The following is a 22,575-nucleotide window of genomic DNA, read 5'->3' on the forward strand; positions in this document are numbered from 1 at the left end:
GACGCACAGCACAAATTTTCGCTCGCGTTCATCATATGTGTAATGATGGCAGAGCGGTCCAAGGCGCTGCGCTCAGGTCGCAGTCCGGTTCTCCGGGCGTAGGTTCGAATCCCACTTCTGACAGGGATTTCGCTGTCGAGTGCTCTCGCTTTTTTCTCCGATAAAGCCCTGAATGTCACATACTTCAGCCTATCTAGCAAAACATATCGATGATTGTGCACCACTCATCTGTTTTCCCCGGGCGTGACTTAAGTGGTTGGGCCTGGCATGCTGAGGTGCAGCATGTCTCCAGGTCTTCTGGCGTCTTCGCTATACAATGATGACGATGATAACCTCATACAGCACGTATCCCCCACGTGGTTATGACTCATGCGGATGGGTGCTCATCTCTCGTAATTTGAAAATCACACGGGCATTTAATCACTGTCCGCTTTAATCGATCCGGTTGAATGCACAAAACTACGGGCGTTGCAGGTCCCGCCGAGATTTGAACTCGGATCGCAGGATTCAGAGTCCTGAGTGCTGACCGTTACACCACGGGTCGGTCTCCAGATATATGATAGCATGCAAAAAATTATCCCATTATCTTCCACGCTGATAATCCAGCACACAACGCCCTCCGGCCGTCAATACGTATTCTCCTCGCGATCGCCGCTAGGTATAACACAAATAATCGGCTTTATCGTGTGATGAAAAGTCCAAATGCGTCAGCCGCGTTCAAATACATGAGAAGGGCATAGGCAGAGGCGGCCACTCACTCAGCTCTATAACTCAAGCAGCAGTGTGCCTGCTACGCTGCGTGACAAGAAATGTGTTCATCAATCTGAAAAAATGCGCATGCCCACTTTTCACATATCGCAGGTTACTGCGCTCCTGGAGATTTATTCATTTACTTGTTTATTTAGGACATAAGCATTCCACAGTCAAAAAGCCCAATTATGGAAGCAGTCAAGTTTTAAAAACAATAAATGTACGATGCACACAAACAAAAAAACTTAACCAAACGCACACATATACGCATTACACAGTCGCACATGCACCTTACACGCTCAGACACAGCGGTCATCAAGAGAATGTTCCATGTGTGCCGGCGAACCTAAGCACATCAGATCGGAATGATTTTGTTGGCTGAAAAAGTCAGTTGAGGGTAAATCTGGGAAAAAGTGATTGCCGACAGCGGGTAGTCGTGCGACAAACCCATTGTTTACAATGTCGACCCTTGCAAGTGCCTCGTGGAAAAGGGCGGTATGCCATGAACGCCCAACGGGTGTAGTCAAACTGAAAAGTGATGTCATGTGAGCGCATTCAAGCCTGTGATGATGTATGTTGTATAGAAATGAGATGTCTTAGACTGCAGGCGCACTTTGATCGCCTCTGTGAGTGGTCCAAAACCTGGATACTAAAACTGGGGTGCCATTTAGTTAGGGAGTCTAAAATATCTTCGCGATAGCATTAGTAGCTCAGTGGTTGATGTCGCTCGAAGCCTTACCTGCATGAAAAATAGAGAAAACAAGGACAAAACGCATCAATTATTGCCCAAATCATCAGCGCTAATCGTTGCACCACGGGGCTGGTGGGTGATTGCGGGACAACAGACAGCAAGTTCTCTCACAAGCCTACCGTGCTGATAATCAGGCAAACAACGCCGTTCGGTCGTCAGGACCCGTTCAGTCGCAGGACATAATGTGAACAGTCAGCTGGATCATGTCATGTCAGCAGACATGTGGCTGGAAAGAAAGGGAACCTATAACCAGGTTCAGATTCATAGTACATACTACCTGGCAACCTACTCGGTGTCCAAATACACGTAAACGGTGCGGGAGTTGAGTTGCATTACACCAGACAGAGTTGCGTGGTAATAAATGTTTTCAACCCGTATAAAGATGTACTTATCCCATCCCTACCGCTCGCAATTCCCCACCAGTGTTGTATCATGGACGAATGGATACAGCTGTCGGGTGAAATATACTTACATGAAGGAATGGCTACTTGCTCTTTTTGCTCTCTTTTCCTATTTCCGCTCCAAAGGTATAGCTAGGACGACTTAAACATGGGAATTGGCAAGCATTTACAAGTGGCCAGGGAATGCTTGACAACGATGCTGAGACTTGTGGCCACCTTCGTACTGTCTTACCATCATCATCATGTAAAACATCGCGTAAAACCAGGCAAGTACCAACCGATGCGTACCCGAGTTTGAAATTGAAGGATGTAGCGACGATATCTAGCACCAGATCTCGGCAGAAGCCAGGGTCCGGTTGTGCGGGAAACTTCAAACCTGGACCGTTTGCACACACACCGGGCACACACCGGGCACTTTTCACCGCCTTGGAATACTGTTTGTCATTTATTGCCCTCACTGGGAATTTCCTAAATTATATCACAAATAATGTCGATTAACCAAATTGTAACAAGTCATTGAAAGAAGCCTCCACCGACGCGCAGCCCAATTTTTCGCCCGCGTTAAGACCATGTGTCAGGATGGCCGAGCGGTCCAAGGCGCTGCATTTAGGTCGCAGTCCGGGTCTCCGGACGTGGGTTCGAATCCAGCTTCTGACAACGTTTTTCGATAATGGTCGTTTCACTTTTCGTTGTTCCCATGTGACACCGCTGTTCGCTCTTTCAGCAGGCGTAGGTCAACACACATGTTTACGTGCTATTTCAGCTGGTTGCTCTGGGAATAATAACACTTCATGGTTTGCCAACAGACTTTCGCGTGCAAAAGGAGGTCCGTTGTTACGAGCCTACGGAGGGGGTGGGCACTTGTAACATGCTCATCACGAGCCATAGGGGGTTCTACAGGCTCCCACTTCCCACAATTTACAGCGTCACAAAACTCTGGCATTTAGCGACCCTCAAGCTACTCAGGTGCCTGGCAAGACGTGTGGCAAACAAGCGCACAGCTCTTGTAATCTGAGAAACCCACTAGACCCACGCACTGACGTCAGTGCTTGCCGCCTCCGCGCCATTATGTCTCTTCAGGTCCCGTGTCACTGAGTCGACGCGTATAGTCTTGGGCTCATCGACGTTGTCGAATGCGCAAAATCACGTGTATGACAGGTCCCGCCGAAATTTGAACTCGGATCGCAGGATTCAAAGTCCTGAGTGCTAACCGTTACACCACGGGACCGTGACTTACTGGTGTGACAGCAGGCAGCGAATGCTTGTTTTCCTTACTTTTACGTAAAAAATCCTCCAGGACTGATTTCCCGTGGCAAGCGCTGTTTAGATATTCTCCGAAATTGATTTCGATTTGGATTTCGATCGAACTTGAACTGAAATGGAAACACGAACTGGCGGCTTGATCATGTTATGGAAAGTCAAAATGCATCAACCGCGTCCAAATGCATGACAAGAGGATGGGCAGAGGCGACCACTCCCTCATTTCTACAGCTGAAATGACAGAAAACTGCTATGCTGCATGACGAGAAATATGTAAACCAATGCGGAAAAGGTGCATGTCCGTTTCCCATTCTGGCAGGTTCCTGCGCTTCTGTGGGTGTCATATCAGTTACGGTATATAATCTCTTCGCGGTAGCAGTAGTAGCAAGGTGCTGATGCTGTGCGAAGCCTGAGCTGCATGGAAAATAGGGTAAAAAGGACAAGACGCACCTATTGTTGCCCAAGTCCTCAGTGCTAGCCGTTACACCACGGGGTCGGTGGGTGATAGCGAGACAACAGACAGTGAGTTCTTTCACAGACCGACCGTTCTAATAATCAAGCATGCAACGCCCTTCAGTCGCCCGGGCCTGATCAGCAGCAGGCTGTTCGGCATAGTATGAATAGGCGGCAGGATCATGTCATATCACCAGGGGATGGACGCGACACGTTGGGATCCTGTAATAATCGGGATCCAGATTTATAGCACATGCTGCCTGGCAATCTATTCGGTGTCCAAATGTACGAAAACAGTGGGGAGGGCGTTTGGGGGGGGGGGGGTCGGTGGCCCTTGTCTCCAGCTTCTTAACACAAGTAACGTTATAGCAGGGGGAGTTGCATTGTAAGAAATGTTTGCAAAACATTGAAAGGTGCACGCATCCCGTCTCTGCTGCTTGCTGCTGTTTTCCACGGCTGTTATATCAATAGACAAATCGATACCTGGGTCGGGTAAAATATAGACACATTAATGGATGATTACTTCCTAATTGTGCCTTCTTTTCGTTTGCCCGTTCCAAGAGTATAGCTAGGGCGACTAAGACATGCAAATACTAAGTATATGATCAGCGGGCATTGACAACGATGCTGAGACCTGTGGCCACATTCGTACCGTTTTAGTATCATCACCACGAAGAACATCACGTAAATCCAGGACAAGGAGCAACCGATACCCACCCGAGTTTGAAATCGAAGGATGTCACGGCTACATCTAGTACCGGGTTTTGGCATCTGCCAGGGTCCGGTTGTGGGGCAAATTCCAAACTGGGACCGGTTGCACGCACACCGGGCGTAACCTGCGCTTTCAGTCTCTTTTCACCGTCTTGAAATACTGTTTGTCATTTGCTGTCTTCACCAGAAATGTCTTTAAATAATATAAAAAATATTGTCGATTGTGACCGAAAAGTAAAAAATCACTGAAAGGAGAAACCAGCGAGGCACACCCCAATTTTTCGTTCGCGTCCATCCCGTGCGTCAGGATGGCCGAGCGGTCCAAGGCGCTGCGTTCAGGTCGCAGTCCGGTTCTCCGGGCGTGGGTTCGAATCCCACTTCTGACAGGGTTTTCGGTATCGGGCACCACCGCATATCATATCCACATATCGACCACATAGCGCCGCACATCACGTACTCCAGCCTGCCTAGCAAAATATATAGATGATTGTGCGCCATTCATCAGTTTTCCTGCGCGTGACTGTAATAGTTGAGCCTAGCAGGCTGAGACCCAGCAATGCTTCAGGCCTCCTGGGGTCATCGCTATGCGTGATGACGATGATAACCTCAACCAACATGTGACCCCCATGTTGCTGAGTGCACAGCTCTCGTAATCCGAAACACACACAAGACTTGCGCCCGAACTTCAGTCATTGTCCGCCTTCGCGCAATTATGTCTCCCACATTACGTGCCGCGGAAGTGTTGACTCCCTGAAGTCTTAGCTGGATCGACACGGACGAATGTACAAAACCACGGGTGTGACAGGTCCCGCCGAGATTTGAACTCGGATCGCAGGATTCAGAGTCCTGAGTGCTAACCGTTACACCACGGGGCCGGCGTACGGCGTAACTGGATGCAAATGAATCCTTCAACCTGGATCCAAGCTGTGACTACCTGGTAACCTGTGCTGCGCCTAAATGCACCAGAAGGGGGATGAGCATAGACGGTTGGGTCTCTAGTTTTGAAACTCAAACAGTAATGCACCTGCTACGCATAGCATACATAGCAAGAAATGCGTCTACCAATCTGAAACAGTGCGCATGTCCACTTCCCATTACTGGCAAGTTCCCGCGTTCTTGTGGATGCCATCTCATTTAGGGAATAAAAAACCTCTGCACGATAGCATTAGTAGAAAGGGAGATGATTTCTTACCCAATCTAAGCTGCATTCAAAATAGGGCAAATAAGAAAGAAACGAATACGCTTTCGTTAACTATTTCATGCATTGTTTACGCCACGAGCTGCCCTCTCTGGAGACCATTTGTCGGGCGCTTGAAACGCAATGGCGCGAAATTAATCAAAAGCCACAGTCGAAGCGCTACTGATTCCATTCACCGCGTTTTGCGGACTGTTAGTATGGCCGGGCGGTCCAAGGCGCTGCGTTCGGTCGCAGATCGTTCACTGGGCGTAGGTTCGAATCCCGCATCTAACAGGCGTCTTTGACATCGAGTGCTTTTGCGGCTTTTCTCCCACATATCACTGCACATCACTGACATATCTAGTATCTAGTATGACATACGGATGATTATGCGCCATTCCTCGGGTCTTTCCGACGTGACTACAATGACTGGGCCGGGCGGGCTGACCCCCAGCATGCCTTCAGGCCTCTTGAAGTCATCGCTATGCGTTGGTGGTCATAGTGAGATGGGCTTCGCCTTCACTTGTTCATTGTTGAAGCAAAAGCTTGACCGTGACATATGCCGAGTGAGGGCAAATTTTAGCGATTTTAGGGAAACCCTTGCCTCACGCGCATGTGACTTCCTAGCGGTTATGAATCCCGTGCAGACAAGCGCGCATTTCTCGCAATCCGAGAATCTGATTGTTCATCGACGAGGTTGAATGTATAAGATAACCCCCGGAACAGGCCCACCGAGATTTGGACTCGGATCACAGGATTCAGAGTGCTGGGTGCTGACCGTTACACCACGGGATGGGGGGGGGGGGGGGGAGGCGGCGTTTGCACATGTGATGGTAGGTAGTAAATGAGACCACAAATTTTCCGTGCTGCTACAAAAGCAACTTAAGGCATACATCAAATAAATGTCTTGATCATGCTGCGACTGTACGGCATCGCCAGTCCAGTGACAGGATACAGCTGCATCCCACAACCTGGATCCAGATTGGTACTATCTGGTAATCTACACCGCGTCCAAATGCACCATAAGTGCAATGGGTAGACGGGGCAACTCCTCCCAATTGAGGATGAAGAAGTGTTTAACGATATTGAAAAGTGCACATGTACCGTACACAGTTTTGGCAGGTTCCCGTGCTCCTTCGTGTACCATACTATTTGGGACATGTACAACCTCCCCATGCTAGCGTCAATAGAGAGGAATCCAGTTTGGTCCACAATGCAAAATGCGCGGAGAATAAGGTAAATAAGGGCAAGGTCCATTATTTGATGTCAACCGTTAACCGTTACAACACGGGGCTGACGTATGGCGGTATGACAGCATGGAGCGAAATATCTCATTATCCACCATACTGATAATCAGATACGGTAGCCTACAACCCGCATCCAGGCTGATGCTACCTGGTTATCTGTGCCGCCCCCAAAAAGGGGGGAAGGGGTATGGGCGATCACTGCCAGCTTGAAAGTATGCATAGGTGCTTGATATCAAAGGAAGCCACCTCGAGTAATATGACACAAGAACGCCTGGTTTTCGTAAAGTGATGAAATGTCCCTTTATTTTACCTCATGGCATACTATAATGACCAATATTTCTCCAAACGAGTGTCCTAGATTTCCTGCAGCCTATATAAGTGCGTCATTTTGCCCCAATTTTCCACCCTTGGTGAGCCATGGGTCAGTGGGCCCCACTCGATCCTTCGCCGGACCGTACACAACTGCATGACAAATTCATTAGCGTTTAGTCTCTGGCTTTGGATCGCAGAACGTCGGGAAGGGCGTCCTGCCCGGTTGGCTTGGCTGGCAGATCCTTATTGAAGTCCCAGCATTCCAAGAAGATAACTGAGGCTATAGCGCATGCATGACTGAAAGACAAACATCATCTAGTCCTTCACAGTACTCAGCACAGCACGGCCGTAGTGGCACCTGAAGACGGCCGCAGTCTAATTCTCGTGGTATCAACCTCATGTGTGTGCATCTTTTTCGCGAAGAAGTGTTTCAAAATTTCGTACCCTCTATTATGCATGCATTTTGACAAATATGTGCATGACAAACATTGCAGAACACTCACGTTTGAAAAAAAAACAAGCCACATGAAGATATACCACTTCCATAGTGGTAGGCAGATGTTCCAGTGACATACCGCCGGAGCGTCTACTTCCAATGGAAATTCGGAGCTATTCAGAAGGACTTTGAGAAAACTAGCATTTCCAATCAAAGCGGACGCTCATAATCCAAAAAACAAAAAACAAAGAAATGTGGCAAGCTCCCTTTAGGCGGTAGCGGTGCTCACAGCTCACGTTTTCATTTATCAACAAAGAAGTGAAGATGAAATCTGGATAGCCACCACCACCGATGCATAGCATTCGTGCCAGTAGACCTTCTGTCATGGAGGGTCTTTGTCTGCCCTCCCCAAGGATTGTTACCATACCCGGAGGGACTCGATGAACATCACGTAAACATCGGCCACCGCCCTCCATGTGGTGGATATTCGGTAAACGGTATTGGAAAGAGCGTTGAAAGGACGGAAATTGGACTAGAACACGTCTGCCAGAAGTGGGATTCGAACCCACGCCCGGAGAACAGGACTGCGACCTGAACGCAGCGCCTTGGACCGCTCGGCCATCCTGACACCACTGACCGGTGCGGCTGAAAAATTGGCCTGGGTGTCGGCTAGAAAGAGGCTGCTTGCCTGTACGAACGGGCGCGAAAGTCAAGGCAAGTATTCAATAAAGACTCGCCTGAGTGAAGGGCATAACTCAGACCAAGAGGAGACACGACATATCGAACGAAATGCAATTCCTTAGCTGATGTCGATTTTCTCAGGCTCTAGTAAAAAGGCAAGAGTAAAATAAGCTCCCCGTTATGCATCAGTGGTACTGCGCTAACACTACCGAGCACAATCCGTACATGTAAATGGCGCTTAGGTTTCAACAGGGCTTTATTTTCCCGAAGGTGGCACATTCCACTAATGTCCCATGAATCAGACTCAGGGTTCGACAAGAGCTTCACGTGCAAAAGGAAACTGGCTTGTTACCTACGACTGTAACCCCGGGTTTATGAAAGTCGGCGAAAAATCAAGTCAAAGTCACAGCCGACGCCGAAGCCAATTTTGTACCCGGAGCACTTGCTGATATCAGGGTGGCCAAGCGCTCCAACGCGCTGCGTTCAGGTCGCGGTCCGGTTCTCCGGGCGTGGGTTCGAACCCCACTTCTGACAGACATTTTCAGCATCAAGCCACGTTGTTTCCTCTACCCTTCATGATGTCACTTAGCGCTGATGTTGCACTGATGTTCATAGCACGCTGTTCATCGTATGCTGCCATGCACGTTCGTAATCCTTGTTAAGAAAGGCTGAAACGATACATGTCTCGAGGCCTCTTCACGATGTCCCTTCGCGTTTATGGTAATGGCAATCCGTTATCCATCCACATTCAGTTGTTCCTGAAAAAGTCAACACGTTGCATCATGAACAGCGCTGAAGCTTGTCGTCACTAAATTCCGCTCACGATTTGACCGTGTGCTTTCGCATGCAACATGGTGCAGACCACGTTTTTCTTATAAGCGGGAAAGCGGGTCGAATGAGACCACCTAGTACAGTAAATACATAACCCATTCTGCCTTTTGAAAAAGTTGACCAAACATACCGGACGTTCCACAGATTAGCGCTAGTCCCCTCTCCCAAACCGCACCACGTGGCTCACATCAGGCGTTTTAGTCAACCTGTGATACAAATGCAGCATGAAAAATTAATAATTAATAGTGTTAACACTGCCTCGTATTCTACCTGTTCATATACAGCAGCAGCAATGGCTCGTAACATGGCGTCCTCTTGCCAGCTTTGAGAATTTGTCTTTGTTTTGTAATGTTGCTCCATCACTGAGAAGATGGATTCTATAACAAAGTTACTGTTCTTTCGAAACACTAGTTATCTGGTAATCTCGACCAACGTGTTTGCGATTTTGTGGCATGCTGAAACGCGCTAGAAATGTTTTTAAAGACCTGCTTTGAGTTGTTATGCCAGCAAGAAACACCTTCTAGGAACATAACCGTAATACATCAGCGACTGTGTTCTGGTAATGGCAACTTAAAATATTTCGTTAAAACCCTAAAAGCAAATTGCGTTGACGGTAGTTCTTGTTTCATCCGCGAACAAGCATTCATTCTTGCACAATTGTTGATACCTGAAATTCCAGAAACGGGGTGTGCAATTGCTACGTTTCTACTATTCAAATAAGCTGGATTTCAAGGTTCGTCCTATTGCGATTTCCTTTAATCCAATTTAAGCGCAATTTCTGCTGTCTACGTACTTCTAGCTCAGTTTTGAGATGCCGTTAAAAATGTCGTGTGTTTTGTCTTGAAAAACAACGATATGGATGGACATCAAGGCAATCTTCGTCGTTCCCTGAGGTCCCATCGTTCATCCGTTAGCAGAAGTAGACCTGCACCTTCGCATAGCTACAGCGCATCGCCGCGTTAACGTGGCTACGAATGAGTCCCACCTCCTTCGGCATCCTCGAGCCGGCACCGGGTGCTTCACGCAGCCCGAGGCGGGCCTCGCGCGGCTCCGTGTTGGCTCCGCTGCGTTTACTACGGATAGAGACCTGCTCGCTGGTCTCGGAGTCCTTTGCAACACCATTGGTTAATGGAAGGTCGATGGGCATCTCACTTTTCACGGGTTGGAGAACTTCCCACTTCCTTTTTTAGCTTGCAGCTCGTCAAGGAATGTCCAGCATCGGAACTGTTTCGTTGACGACGGTGTACTTCCAAAGAGCAGAGCGACAACTTTGGCTCGTCATATGAACATCACCACGCTATGCGCGAACACTGATACGTCTTTAACCATGCTGTCATCAATCATCTGACATAGACTGACACGGTCAGGCAGGTGGAACATACACCGCCGATATCAGGCTTAGCAGCAGCAGGAACTCGTTCGGCGCCGCTCGGCCGGAAAATATGTTCTTTGTCCATAATTCTGAAACAACGCCAGATGATCCTGAATAACAACCCAAATCCAAAGAAGAGGACGATCTTAAAATCCAAAAGCAGCAACGCAGACCAAAAATTTTCTCGCACTTATCACGACTTTACACTGTCGCAGAATGCGCCCCTCGCGACCCTCCAACTACGCCAGTGCCTGGCAAGATGCGCAGCACGACAAGCGCACATCTCTCGCAATCTGAGGACCGCGCATGACTTGCGCACTTAATTGAACACTACCCAAGTTGCGTAATTGTGTCCACCAAGTTTCGAGCCAGAGAAATATCGATTCCAGTAGCCTTATCTTAACCTTGATCTTGCCGCCGCGGTTCTGTTCATAAAGACGTGGATCCGACAGGTCCCGCCGAGATTTGAACTCGGATCGCAGGATTCAGAGTCCTGAGTGCTAACCGTTACACCACGGGGCCGGCATGCATGTGCGTGACACCATGCGGCGAATTATCCCATCATCTCCCGTGCTGATAATACAGATGATCCAGGGGAGAGTTGTATCAGCCATCATGCATTGCATGGTCATATCGTGTTTGTTCACACCACCGTCATGGGCGGCGGCGTGAAAGTGGAACACCCCTTTAAACAAACCGCGTGACCATCTGTTTCCGTTGTGTAGAAGATTTCGGATAGCTTTTCGTGTAATCCAATTGTATATTTGCTGATGTAGGGACAGGAGATGTCATGATGAGGCATTTGCTGATGTTGCATATTAATAATTTTTAATGATTGAAAAAGGAACTTTGGCAATCATTTAAAAATCAACCACCTCCAAAAAGCTTGAGAAGCGGGTTTATCCGATTATCACTCCTTGCAGGCTCCACGCTCACGATGCTGGTAAGTTAAAGTGGCTCAAAGTTAGGAAAGACTGGTTTTTAGGCAAGATGAAATATAGGCGCATGAATGAATAACCTCACCGATAACATCGTACAATCGTTCATAAGAGGTAGCGAACACGTCTAAAACGTGCTAATGGTCGCATTTGGCCGTCGGCAGCCGAAGACGATGCCGAAGTACGCGGCCACGTTCCTTATGGCTGTTATCATCACGTACCACATCGTGTGAAAGCAGTCGATCCGAATTTTCCATTGAATGACGTCGCGACCAGGTCTAGTAATATGTTCTGGAAGGAATTAAGGTCTGTTTTCCGGCCAAGTCCCAATTTTTTGGATGATTATACCAGCACCGAGCATCAACCGCGTCATTAGTAGTTGAATATAGTCGTGGAGGGCTGTTTGCCATGCTTGTGTCAACGCTAATGACGCATTTGAATGATATCAATGGTATTGTCGATTGTAACTTAAAATGATAGTAGCAAGTACATCCCACGATGACATCGATGTAGGTGCATTGTCGTGTTGATACAACATGCCCCATGCACAGCCGATTCAACGTGTACCGCCCGACATGTTGGAAGAAAGGTCACGCCACCGCGAAATTCCTGGCAGGCAGACGCCGAATGTTTTGCGGCATGTGCGGCATATGCACTTCCCCACCATTCAGTATAGTATTCATATTACGCTGGTTATCCCGTGACATTCGAAACCAATTTACGCCGATCGCTAAGCGTTTTCAACGATTTCAAAAAACTGGATTTGTCGTGCTCGTCTCAAGAAACGCGCACGTATGCCGCCTCAAGTACAGATAAATGCCGAGGCCGCCGTTGTGTCAAAGGTGACTGACTTAAGGCTGTCACCAGCTGCATAGATTTGGAGTAAACCTTCCTGCTGCTGCTTGGTCTTGATACAGCTAGCTAAACTCTCCCCGGATTATCTGCATTATCAGCACAGGAGATGATGGGATAATTCGCTGCATGGTGTCACGCGAATGTATGTCGGCCCCGTGGTGTAACGGTTAGCACTCAGGACTCTGAATCCTGCGATCCGAGTTCAAATCTCGGCGGGACCTGCTACAGTGGCGCTTTTGTTATCAGTTCACCATCTCTTTCTCACACCACGTTTCGGCAAAAAGCGGCGTTCCATTTGGCCTGAAACACTTCTCTTGTATGTAAACAACCGCGTCATGCGAAATTATCTTGCCAAATCATCAGCGATGTGTTGAGTGAAAACAACTGCAGCGATGATCAATCATCTCCTTTATCCATAGTGAGGGTGAAGGTGGAGCCCATGTCATCATGGCCATCAATGCATGGTGATGACGCCAAGAGGCCTGGAGACATATTGGGGGTCAATCTGCCGTGTCCCACTATTGTAGTCACGCCCCGGGAAACCCTGTGAAAGGTGCGCAACCGTCTAGATGTTTTGCTAGGTAGGCTGAAGCATGTGACATGCGGTGCTATGTTGGAGACATGAAGAGGAGGACATTCTATATCGAAAACACTGTCAGACGTGGGTTTCGAACCCACGCCCGGAGAACCAGACTGCGACCTGAACGCAGCGCCTTGGACCGCTCGGCCAACTTGACACTCCACATGGGTGAAAAATCATTCATGCTTCCTCTGGAGCTTTGGGTTAATCTGTCACCACTGGGTTCCAGCCGTATAAGGGATACCGTTCCAGGACGTGTACACAAGGGAAAACAATACGACAAACAGTGGCATGGGAGAATGTCGCCCAAGAGGAACAAAATTGCGCCATAGATGAGTCCTTCCAGTTCAAGAGGTCCTTTTCACCGCTGATGCAGGGGCAGATCCGGGGGATCAACCGAACGATGGCTTGCCAAGATGGTAACAGTGGGGCAAGAGTGACTCTTTCATTGGCTGCAATGTTCAACATTTGAAAACATTGAAGCCAGAATCAGATGTGAGTAAATAACCCCACTGCACTCCAGACTGGGCACCAAATTACATCCTTCTGTAATAGCACTAGAGTGAAGAATATTTGTATACCCCAAACAAGATGAAAAACAGGAGCACGGGAGCCTGCAAGAAGTAGAAAGCGAACATGCACTCCGTTTTGACATTGTCGAACACATTTTTTTCCGCGGTGCCTAACAGGGTGTCAGGTATCGGTAAGTGGCCCCGAGTCCGTCGCGGGCTTCGTCTGAGGAGACCCGAAGAGGGGCCAAAGGGACCCTCGGGACCGAAGATCAAGGCCTCGATTGGTAGGTTGAAGGGACCGAAGGCCCCGAAGGGCTGGCCGTAGGTCACAATAAGGACAGCCCCTGCCCACAGGGCTGGGACTTCAATTGTCGGAGAGCCTCTTGCACCGAGCAATTGAGGACCTCTGAGACAATGCGGGCCTCTATTTCGGTGACAAACCAGCAGCACCGAACAGTCAGCTTCGTGTCAACAGTCAACAGTCAGCTTCGTGTTGGTCTGAGCCCTATGGCCTCACTTCCCAAGCACGAGCAAGGCCCAGCCCGCGATTTGCTTTGGTCTGGGTCCCTGAAACAATGAGGATGTTGCTCAGGGACCCGCATTGCCTAACAGGGGGTTTTGTGTCGGCAAGTGGCCCGAGACACCAGGAGCCGTTTTTGAGGGGCTCTGAAAAAAGGCCCTAAAAGCTCATTGTGGCTAAAGATCATACGCCCAATTGGAATACTCAAGGGTCCAAACGGCTGGCTGAAGCTCATATTATAGGCCCGGCCTGTGGAGCTGTGATTTGGCAGGCAATTTTGAATTCATTTCTGCTATTGTTTCGATACAGGCATGTTGCCGAAATATCAACCCAATCATATCTCCATTCTCCTGGCTTTCTCCGAGGAATAAGGCTAATACTGCTGTCTTTTCTACGAAGATCAATTTATTACTTGGTACCCGGCGTAGTGTGTTTATAAATAGCAAACCGTTAATTTTATCAGCCTTACGACAGAGGATGAGTTTCGCCCATGTTTCTGTCTAAAATTACAGTAGTCCTCTTCATTGTTTCTTGTTATGAAGCAAACACTTGTGCCCCCAAAGTCGGCACCGACTTTCCAACTGTAAATTATTCGAGACATTCGGTCTTTTCTCTTCGCCTGGTTCGGGTTTTTGTTGGCTAATTGGAACAAGTCATTGTTAGACTAACTCTTCTATAAGCTTATGAATTGTTTGCGTGGGAGGTTGTTACGTTCAAGGTACGCCCTGAGCATAGTTTATTGCGCATACCTCCATCCCACCACACAAGTTGTGCCCATTAATTCAACAAATAATTATAAATTTGTTTTTTCGCGAGATAGGACTACAGAGGCCGCGCAATGCTTTCACGCGGTCGGCCTGAGTCGACCCTTGTCGGCTATCTGCCAGCTGACCTTTTCATATCAGTCGAATAACTCTGCGTAGGTTTAAGAACTCGCGTCCGATGCTGCTGGATTATGAGTGCAGCATTTTTCTCCCAGAACGCATGCTGCAAAAGGTGGCAACTCGTTTGGCCTACAGCTTCGCTCGTATGTAGACAAGATATCTCCCTGTGCATGCGAAAGCATTTTGCCAAATCATGAGTCATTTTTAGTGAAAGCAGACTATAGCAGTTATCTTCGTCTAGTTTTACGCTTCATGAGCAAACAAGTGCAGCTGGAGCTCAGATGACCACCATCGTCCATGCATGGCAATGGCGCTCACAGGCCTGAAAACATGTTTGGTCTCACCTTTCTCGGCCAACGAATGCAGGCATATCCGGAGGAACCCTCTGAATGGCGAGTTACCCTCTGCGTGTCTGGTTACGCATGCTGAAAGCAATGTTCAGCGGTGTTATGTGGGAGGAATGGCAACAAAACATTCGTCATCGAAAAAACGTTTGCACAAGCGGGGCTCGAACGCACACCCTGGATACCAAATTTTGACCTCAAAGCTGCGTACCGCACAGACCGTTTCCGGGTATTCGGCCACCGAGCGGGCTGCCAGGTCTGCTCCTGTTATAGATCTTTATCCTGGTTATAGAATCCCTTTGCTTCCAGTCCCTCGCCTGGTGATTTGACATGATCCAGCCGACTGCTTATGTTATGCCCAACAGCCAGACGGGGCTTTTCGATATTGATTGCTCTCGTTTTGTTTTCTAACACATAGCCCCGCATCTCGCTGACTTTGAGATATCTAGTAAGATGTAAAGATGATTGCGCGCTATTTCTCCAACTTCTGAACAGAATTAACATAAGACCGTGGGAATTGTACAATAAGGAACGTTTTCGAGGCGTTGAAAGATGTACGCATCCCGTTTCTACTGCACACAAACTCCCACGGGTGTCATATCACTAGACAAATGGATGTCTAGGTCATGTTGAATATACGTACATGAATGAATGATTATTTGTACCCGTTTCGTGGAATGGTTACAAAAGAACAGCGAGCACAACTAAACCTGTCAATTAATACGTATTTGTCTCGTGGATTTTCCACGACGATGCTGAGATCCGCGGCCGCATTCGTACTGCTTTATCATCATAATCGCGTAGAACATCGCATAAAACGATGGCAAGAACCAACCAATGCCCGACCGAATTTGAAATCGAAGGATGCCAAGGCTATATCTAGCACCGGATCTTGGCAACAGCTAGAGTCTGGTTGTGGAGTAAGGTCCTAATTCAGAACTGATTGCACAAATACCGAGCAAAAATTGTGTTTTTAGTCGTTTTCTACCGTCCTGGAAAGTTGTTTGTCATCTGCGGCCCTCGCCAGACATGTCCTTTAGTGATATCACTAACGTTGTCTATTGGAACGGCATTGTAACAAAGCATCCAAAGCAGCCTCCATAAGCCCAGACCAATTTTTGGCCCGCGCGATTCGCGTCTGTGAAGATGGCCGAACGGTCCAAGGCGCTGCGTTCATGTCGCAGTCCGGTCCTCCGGGCGTGGGTTCGAATCCCACTTCCGACGGGGCTTTTCGATGTTGCCTGTCTTTGTTGTCTCTTCTTGCAGATAGCACAGCTAAGCGTCGACTTCAGCATGTCTAGTACAACATAAAGATGATTGCGTGCCATTTCTTGGGCTTCCCCGGGCGTGACTATAATGGTTGATTTAGGCTGGGTGATCTCCAAGCCTCTTGGCGCCATCGCTATGCACTGATGGTGATACCTGATGATATCTCATGGTGATATCTAATACAGATGATGACGCACCACTCCTTGAGTTTCCAGGCATGCAGCCACAATGGTTGTGCCGGGCGGGCTGACTCTCACATGTCTACAGGCCTCTTGGCGTCATCGCTCTTCACTGATGGCCATGATAACATGGACTCCGTCTTCACTTGCTCACATCCCAGTCTAGGGCTCATCTACGTTGTTGAATGCACAAAACAACATCTGAGACAGGTCCCGCCGAGATTTCAACTCGGATCGCAGGATTCAGAGTCCTGAGTGCTAACCGTTACACCACGGGGCCGTGGTGTAATTATGCAATTGTGTAATTGTATAATTGTGTAATTTCTACTAATGCTACTTTGAAGAGGTTTTATATTCTCTAACTAGCATTACACCCACAGGAGCACGGAACCCCCGAAAAGTAGGAAGTGGATTTGCACACTTTTCAGATTCAGATTGGCTACCACATTTCCTGGCATGCAGCGTATCAATTATAAAGTCATTTGAGTTCTCAACTTGGAGAAGTGCCTGTCTCCGCCCACCCTCCTTCTAATGCATTTGGATGTTGCACAGGCTACCACGTAGCATCAACCTGGATCCGGGTTGTGGGATTCATTTGTATCCAATGACTGGTCTGGTGATGTCGCATACACAACATGATCAAGACATTCGGTACAGTTCAGGTCCAATCGAGAACGTTAGTGATGTCATTAATGAGCGTTTCTGGCTGGGCCCGCAAATGATAAACAGCCTTTCATGGTGGTGACAAATGATTAACAGCGCCATTTTTGCCCCTTACATGTGCAATCAGTCCAAAATTTGGACCTAACTCCACAATCGCACGCTGGCTGCTGCCGAGATCCGGTGCTAGATGACAGTGACATTATTCAATTTCGAATTCGGACGGAAATTGGTTGGTGGTTGCCCTGGTTTTAATCCTTATTTTTTGCCTGTTTTTACTTAAGCACTTATTGGCCCAGTGGCGTTACAGGAAGTGCTGATCACTCTGACTACAAAGAGTGCTTTTCCTTCTTGTTTATCCCTTTTTCCATGCAGTTCGGTTTGGGCACGAAAATAGCCATCTATCTACTAATGCTACCGTGGAGAGGTTATATGTTCCCTGACTCACCTAGCACCCACAGGAGAGCGGAAACCTGCGAGAAGTGGGAAGTGATATTGCACTTTTTCAGGTCGGCTGCCACATTTCTTGTCATGCAGCGTAGCCGGTATAATGTTATTTGATTTGTGAAGCTGGAGAATTGACCGCCTCCGCTCATCCTCCTTCTCATGCATTTGGAAAGAATACAGTTTACGAGGTATTCTCAATCTGGATCCAGGTTGCCAGATTTATTTCTATCCAGTCAATTATTTAGTGATGTCGCACAGACACAACATAATCAAGCCGCTTTTTTCGTGTTCGTATTATGCCTAAATGCTATCGTGTTGTACCTGTTAATTCGTGTTATACCTGAAGGATCTCGACGGAGGAAAGTCTTGGCAGCCGAAAGATGTACGTTGGATTATCAGCACGGTGGATGATAGGATAGCTCGCTGCATGATGTTAAATATCCAAACGTCGGCCCCGTGGTGTAACGGTTAGCACTCAGGACTCTGAATCCTGCGATCCGAGTTCAAATCTCGGCGGGACCTGTCTCGGACGTAGTTTTGTGCATTCAACAACTTGACGACCCCAAGACGGGAATACAGTTGCACCGATACGTCATATGTTGAGAGCAAACTGTAGTGATAGTCATGACCGATGCTTTGGTTCATCAATGAATAATTGAAGGTGGGGCCCATTTTGTCATGGCCATCAATGCAAGACAATGACCCCAAGAGTTCTGGACACAGGTTTAGGGGCAGCCCTCCCGGCACAATCATTGTAGTTTCTTTCGGTAGACCCGAGGAATAGCACGCAACACCTGTATGCCGTACCAGACATGCTGAAGCCGTTGATGTTCTGTGCTATGTGGGGGAGAGATCATAGGCGTTAGCCATATAGAAAATCCATGTCAGAAGTGCGATTCGAACCCACGCCCGGAGAACCGGACTGCGACCTGAACGCAGCGCCTTGGACCGCTCGGCCATCCTGACACCCTCATCCAACGCGGCCGGAAAATTGAACCGCGCATCGGTGGTGGTTCCGTTGGATGATTTGCTACAATTCGGTTCCAATCGACAACGTTAGTGATACCATTAATGGACATTTCTGGCGAGGACGGCAAATGACAAACAGGCTTTGATGACGTTGAAAAAACGACTAATAACATGATGCTTGCTCCCTGCGTGTGCAGCCGGTCATAAATTTAATCCTCACTCCACGATCGCACCCTGGCTGCCGCCAAGATTCGATGTTAGGTAGCTGTCACATAATTCAATTTCAAGTTTGGGTGGGAATCGGTTGGTGTTTGTCCTGGTTTCACGTGATGTTCTACGTGATGATGATGATGATGATAAAACAGTACGAATGTGACGGCAGATCTTAACATCGTTGTCAAGCACCCGCCTGCCAAACACCTATCACGTGGCAGGTTTTGATAGTGCTGGCTATGTTTTTAGAACCATTTACGAAGCGCTTGCAAGTAATCCTCTATTCATCCTCGTATATTTTACACGACCCAGGTGTTCATCCTACTGGCCACGTGGTGTAAAGGTTAGCATTCAGGAAGCTGACAGCAAAGGTTGCGTTTCGTCCTTGGGGGAACTGGAGTCTCTATGCCAACCGCGACTGGGAAAGAAGTTCTTAAAACTTTCTTCAATCTAAAGCTAGAGCCGAAGAAGAAAGATTGGTGAGGTGTCAAGGTGGCCGAGCGGTCAACGGCGATCTCAGGTCGCAGTCCGGCAATCCGGAGGTGGGTTTCGAGTCCCGCTTCTGACAGGGGTGTTTGATATTAAATGCTCCTTTTTCACTCCTACATGGTACCGCATATCACATACTTAAGCGTGTCTAGTATGGCATACAGATAATTGCGCGCCATTCCTCGGGGTTTCCGGTCGTGGCTACAATGGTTGGTACGTGCGTGCTAGCCTCCAGCGCGTCCCTGGGCCTCTTGGCGTTATCGCTATGCATGGGTAACGATGATAAAATGGGCTCCACCTTCACTTGTTTCTTTACGAAGTAAAAACCTAGAGCGTCGCAAGCTATAAAATGTTCCATCACTCAGCACATGACTCCCATGCGGATGTGATTATCCGGTAGTTATGACTCCCCTGCGGATAAACGCGCACCTCTCGTAATCCGAGAGCCATACAGGACTCGCGTGCTGAATTCAGCAGTGCCCGCCTCAGCGCAGTTGTATTCCGCACATAGCGTGCCACGTGCACATCATGCGCCCCGGGAGTGTTGTCTCCGGTAGCCTTGGGGCTCATCGACTCGGTTAAATGTACAAAATGGCGTCCGCAAATTAGTCAGCGAATTCGCCCATGAGGTTCTCTTGCTGATTATCCAGGCATGCAACGCCTTTGGGTCGCCAGATGCCTGTTCTGTCACAGGCTGTTGGGCATAACTCAAATAGATGTCTTGATCGCCATGTGGCTGTGCGGCATCACCAGGGAAATGTTTGTATCCAGATGGATCCCACTACCTGGATCCAGATTGAGACTATCTGGTAAACTGCACTGCGTCCAAACGCACGCGAAGTGCGATGACGGCCACTTCTCTCAACTGAGAGGTCAAATGACAGCATGTCCTCAACGTCGCATTGCAAGAATATGAAACAAAAGCGTTCAGAGAAACTGAAAAGTCTGCGCGCCCCGTACACAGTGTTGGCATGATCCCGCGCTGCTCCGTGTGTCATGCTCTTCCGGACATATAAAACGTCCCCACGCTAGTGTTATTAGAGAGGGGCCCAACGTGGTGCGTAGTCGAAATTCCGTGGAAGATGGGATAAACAAGGGCGAAATGTATCCGGCCTACTAGACGTTACTCAGAAATCCTTTTTGATTCGTGATCATGTATCCACCTGGCACAAATAACCAATGTAGTTGACGCGCCTTTAAAACTCAATAACTAACGATCATGTACCCAATAATGCGTTGTTTTGCGCGTGGAGATTTGGCCCAAGGTGACATAGGTAATGCAATGCTGAAAACACAAATGATAAATGGTGAATAACTATGAAACAAAAACGTCAGCGTATAAGAAATGCAAGCTTCATAGTCCAGGCTATATGACTATCGGGACTATAGGTAGGTATACGCTATGCATATACCAAGGTCGTGGAAAATGCTGTCACTAAAATGAGTGGTTTCTGGCACGGTGTCATGGATTCATCTGGAAAGGTGGTGGTGGTCGTTGGGACTTTGCGACGTGTCCGACTGCTGAGGCTGTAATGCGTCGCCTGGACTAACGGCCACAGCAGTTGTTGACAGTTTAAGAACTAAAAAGCTACTAAGCGGCGTCCCTGGGAATAACGGCCACAGCAATTTTTGGCAGCTTAAGAACCATAAAGCTCCTACAACTTAACAAATGCCTTCAGGTGGCGTGCCACGAAAGTGTTGATTCCCACAGTGCTGCGGTCATCGCTGCGGCCGAATGCTCAAAAGCACGGATATGACAGGTCCCGCCGAGATTTGAACTCGGATTGCAGGATTCAAAGTCCTGAGTGCTAACCGTTACACCACGGGACCGTCGCTTAGTGGCGTGACAGCAGGCAGCGAAGGGTAATTTTCCCTTCTTTTAAGTCAAGAAATGCCCTTATACTATTTTCCATTGGTTGCGTTGGTTAAATTTTCTTCCAACACAATACTTTGCTGTTGTTGTTGTATAGTTGCCATCTTTCTCTCTTTTCTCCCGGTTTTTCGACGAGGAATAAGACGAACACTTGCATCACATCAATTCTTTTCAAAGCGTTGAAAGATGTACATATTCCGTCCCTACTACTCGTAAATTCCCAGGAGTGTCATATCACTGGACAAATGGATACCTGGGTCTTGTGAATTTTCGTGCATGAATGAATGATTACTTACACCCGTTTCGTGGAATGATTACAAAGGCATATGTAGCACGACTAAGCCTGTCATGGCCGGTGGATGCTTGATGACGATGCTGAGATCCGTGGCCACTTTCGTACTGACTTATCATCATCATCATGTAGAACATCTCGTGAAACCGGAACAAAAATCAACCAATACCCAACCGAATTTGAAGTCGAAGCATGCCACGACTATATCTAGCACCGGGTCTTGGCAGCAGCTAGGGTCCGGCTGTGGGGTGAGGTCCAAATTTAGGACCGATTGCACATGTCAGGGGAAAAAATCATGCTAGTAGTCGTCTTTTCAACGTCATGGAAGGCTGTTTGTCATTTGTTGTCCTCGCCAGAAACGTACATAAATGATATCACTAACGTTGTGGATTGGAACCGAGTTGTAACAAACCATCCAACGGAACCACCATCGACGGCCAGGCCAATTTTTGGCCCGCAGCGTCAGCATGTGCTAGGATGGCCGAGCGGTCCAAGGCGCTGCGTTCAGGTCGCAGTCCGGTTCTCCGGGCGTGGGGTCGAATACCACTTCTGACACGGCTTTTCGATATCGCTTGCTCTTGTTACCTCTTCTCCCACGTACAGCTGGGGCAGATGGCGTCTCTTCTACCACATACACGACGTTTAGATGATGCATGCCATTCGTCAGGTTTTCCCGGCCGTGACTACAATGGTCGGTTTGGGGTGGGCAAACCTCCAGCATGTCTCCAAGCCTCGTGACGTCATCGCTGTGCATGATGGTGATACCTGATAGTCTTAAAATGATATCTAATACAGATAATAACGCGTCACTCCTTGAGTTTCCACGCATGTGACCTCAATGGTTGGCCCGGGCGGGCTTACCCGCAACATGCCCTTAGGCCTCTTTCCCGTCATCGCTATGCGTTAATAGCCATGCCATGGTAACGTGAGCTCCACCTTCACTTGTCTAGTGACATACCAAAGCCATGGCCATGACCACTGCTACGGCTCGCTCTCAATCAGCATATGACTCATTTGTCAACTGTGCTATCGTCTGGGGTCATCGACGCTGTTGAACGCAAACCACGTCCGAGACAGGTCCGCCGAGATTTGAACTCGGATCGCAGGATTCAGAGCCCTGAATGCTGATCGTAACACCACGGGGCTGTGGTTGACGACAGGATAGTAGG

At 48.3% G+C, this 22,575-nt stretch overlaps 9 non-coding genes across 9 annotated transcripts; 3 read left to right on the top strand and 6 right to left on the bottom strand.

Annotated features, from left to right (window-relative positions):
* Nucleotides 1-3,058: 3,058 nt before the first annotated feature.
* Nucleotides 3,059-3,130, bottom strand: TRNAQ-UUG (transfer RNA glutamine (anticodon UUG)). The gene has a single exon. It is a non-coding gene; the product is annotated as a tRNA-Gln (tRNA).
* A 1,498-nt stretch (nucleotides 3,131-4,628) lies between these two features.
* Nucleotides 4,629-4,712, top strand: TRNAL-CAG (transfer RNA leucine (anticodon CAG)). Its single transcript has one exon. It is a non-coding gene; the product is annotated as a tRNA-Leu (tRNA).
* A 417-nt stretch (nucleotides 4,713-5,129) lies between these two features.
* Nucleotides 5,130-5,201, bottom strand: TRNAQ-CUG (transfer RNA glutamine (anticodon CUG)). The gene has a single exon. It is a non-coding gene; the product is annotated as a tRNA-Gln (tRNA).
* A 2,841-nt stretch (nucleotides 5,202-8,042) lies between these two features.
* Nucleotides 8,043-8,126, bottom strand: TRNAL-CAG (transfer RNA leucine (anticodon CAG)). The gene has a single exon. It is a non-coding gene; the product is annotated as a tRNA-Leu (tRNA).
* Nucleotides 8,127-10,832: 2,706 nt separating this feature from the next.
* Nucleotides 10,833-10,904, bottom strand: TRNAQ-CUG (transfer RNA glutamine (anticodon CUG)). Its single transcript has one exon. It is a non-coding gene; the product is annotated as a tRNA-Gln (tRNA).
* A 1,420-nt stretch (nucleotides 10,905-12,324) lies between these two features.
* On the top strand, nucleotides 12,325-12,396 carry TRNAQ-CUG (transfer RNA glutamine (anticodon CUG)). The gene has a single exon. It is a non-coding gene; the product is annotated as a tRNA-Gln (tRNA).
* A 5,624-nt stretch (nucleotides 12,397-18,020) lies between these two features.
* TRNAQ-CUG (transfer RNA glutamine (anticodon CUG)) lies at nucleotides 18,021-18,092 on the top strand. The gene has a single exon. It is a non-coding gene; the product is annotated as a tRNA-Gln (tRNA).
* A 360-nt stretch (nucleotides 18,093-18,452) lies between these two features.
* On the bottom strand, nucleotides 18,453-18,536 carry TRNAL-CAG (transfer RNA leucine (anticodon CAG)). The gene has a single exon. It is a non-coding gene; the product is annotated as a tRNA-Leu (tRNA).
* A 2,463-nt stretch (nucleotides 18,537-20,999) lies between these two features.
* On the bottom strand, nucleotides 21,000-21,071 carry TRNAQ-UUG (transfer RNA glutamine (anticodon UUG)). The gene has a single exon. It is a non-coding gene; the product is annotated as a tRNA-Gln (tRNA).
* Between the last annotated feature and the right edge of the window lie 1,504 nt (nucleotides 21,072-22,575).

This window comes from Pollicipes pollicipes, unplaced genomic scaffold (assembly GCF_011947565.3).
Source record: "Pollicipes pollicipes isolate AB1234 unplaced genomic scaffold, Ppol_2.1 Scaffold_2686;HRSCAF=3144_pilon_pilon_pilon, whole genome shotgun sequence".
NCBI lineage: Eukaryota > Metazoa > Arthropoda > Thecostraca > Pollicipedomorpha > Pollicipedidae > Pollicipes > Pollicipes pollicipes.